Source organism: Bison bison, unplaced genomic scaffold (assembly GCF_000754665.1).
Source record: "Bison bison bison isolate TAMUID 2011002044 unplaced genomic scaffold, Bison_UMD1.0 scf7180017864508, whole genome shotgun sequence".
Classification (NCBI taxonomy): Eukaryota; Metazoa; Chordata; class Mammalia; order Artiodactyla; family Bovidae; genus Bison; species Bison bison.
The window spans coordinates 18,018,878-18,021,119 of NW_011495064.1; positions in this window are offsets into that span (position 1 = coordinate 18,018,878).

The window sequence follows — 2,242 nt, forward strand, 5'->3', positions numbered from 1 at the left end:
AGGTTTGATTTGTGACTCAAGATGTGGTCTATCCTGGAGAACGTTTCATGTGCACTTGAAAGGAAGGTGTATTCTTCTGCATTTGGAATGTCCTGAAGATATCAATGAGATCCATCTCATCTAATATGTCATTTAAGGCTTGTGTTTCCTTATTAATTTTCTGTTTTGATGATCTGTCCTTTGGTGTCAGTGGAGTGTTATAGTCTCCTACTTTATTTTGTTACTGTCAGTTTCTCCATTTATGTCTGTTTGTGTTTGCCTTAGGTATTGAGGTGTTCCTATGTTGGGTGCATAAATATTTATAATAGTTATGTCTTTCTCTTGGATTGATCCCTTGATACATCTGTTGTCTCCTTCCTTATCTCTTGTAATATTCTTTATTTTAAGGTCTGCTTTATCTGATTTGAGGATTGCTACTCCAGCTTTCTTTTGCTTCCCATTTATATTTTTCCATCCTTTCACTTTCAGTCTATATGTGTCTTTAGGTCTGAAGTTTGTTTCTTGTAGACAGCATATATTTGGATCTTGTTTTTGTATCCGTTCAGCCAGTCTGTGTCTTTTGGTTGGAGCATTTAATCCATTTACATTTAAAGTAATTAGTGATATATATGTTCCTATTGCCATTTTCTAATTGTTTGGGGTTGATTTTGTAGATTTTTTTTCTTCTGTTGTATTTCTTGACTATATAAGTCTGTTTAACATTTGTTATAAAGCTGGTTTGGCGGTACTGAATTCTCTTAACTTTTGCTTGTCTGTATTTTTCCATTAATTTTGAATGAGATCCTTGCTGGGTACAATAATCGTGGTTGTAGATTATTCCCTTTCAGTACTTTAAATATGTCCTACCATTCCCTTCTGGCCTGCAGAGTTTCTGCTGAAATATCAGCTGTTAAGAATATGGGGTATCCCTTGTATTACTTGCTCCTTCTCCATTTTAATATTCTTTCTTTGTGTTTAGTCTTTGTTAATTTGATATTATTTAAAAATTCTTTCTTTGTGTTTAGTCTTTTAATATTCTATTTTTGTGTTTAGTCTTTATTAGTTTGATTAATATGTGTCTTGGTGTGTTTCTCCTTGGGTTTATCCTGTATGGGACTTTTTGTGCCTCTTGGACTTGATTGGCTATTTCCTTTTCCACGTGGGGAAATTTTAAACTATAATCTCTTCAAAAATTTTCTCATACCCTTTCTTTTTCTCTTCTTCTTCTGACCCCTATAATTTTGATGTTGGTGCATTTGATATGGTCCCAGAGGTCTCTGAGACTGTCCTCAGCTCTCTTCATTCTTTTTACTTTATTCTGCTCTTCAGAAGTTATTTCCACCCTTTATCTTCCAGCTCACTGATTCATTCTTTTGCTTCAGATATTCTGCTATTGATTCCTTCTAGAGTATGTTTTGTTGTAATTGTGTTGTTTGTCTCTGTATGTTTATTCTTTAATTCTCCTAGGTCTTTGTTAATTGATTCTTGTAATTTCTCCATTTTGTTTTCAATGTTTTTGATCATATTTGCTATCATTATTCTGAATTTTGTTTCCCGTAGTTTGCCTATTTCCTCTTCATTTATTTGGACCTCTGTGTTTCTAGTTTGTTCCTTCATTTGTGCAGTATTTCTCTACCTTGTCTTTTTTTTTTTTTTTACGTTACTGTGTTTGAGGTCTCCTTTCCTCAGTCTTCAAGGAAAGTTGAATTCTTTCTTCCTTTTGGTTTCTGCCCTCCTAAGCTTGGTTCAGTGGTTTGTGTGAGCTTTGTATAGGGTGAGATTTGTGCTGAGTTTTTGCTTGTTTGCTTGTTTTCCCTCTGATGGGCAAGGCTGAGTGAGGTGGTACTCCTGTCTGCTGATGATTGGGTTTGCATTTTTGTCTTGTTTGTTGTTTAGATGAGGTGTCCTGCACAGGGTGCTAAGGGTGGTTGGGTGATGCCAGGTCTTGATTCAAGTGGTTACCTTTGTGTGAGTTCTCACTATTTGATACTCCCTAAGATTAGTTCTCTGGTAGGCTAGGTTCTTGGAGTCAGTGTTCCCACTCCAAAGGCTCAGGGTTTGATCTCTGCAGACTGAGGTGGGCAACAGACTCCTCCACACTGCAGTGACCACAGCGGCCTTGGAGCAATTTCCCTGCTCTTGCACTGTCCCTCTCCCGGCCCCAGCTTCTCCCTCCTACTGCTTGGGGGCTTGGGCAGTCAGCAGCCAGGTAGGCGCACAGGGAGCCAAGGGAGTTTCACCTGCAGATGGCTTGTCTCTTTGA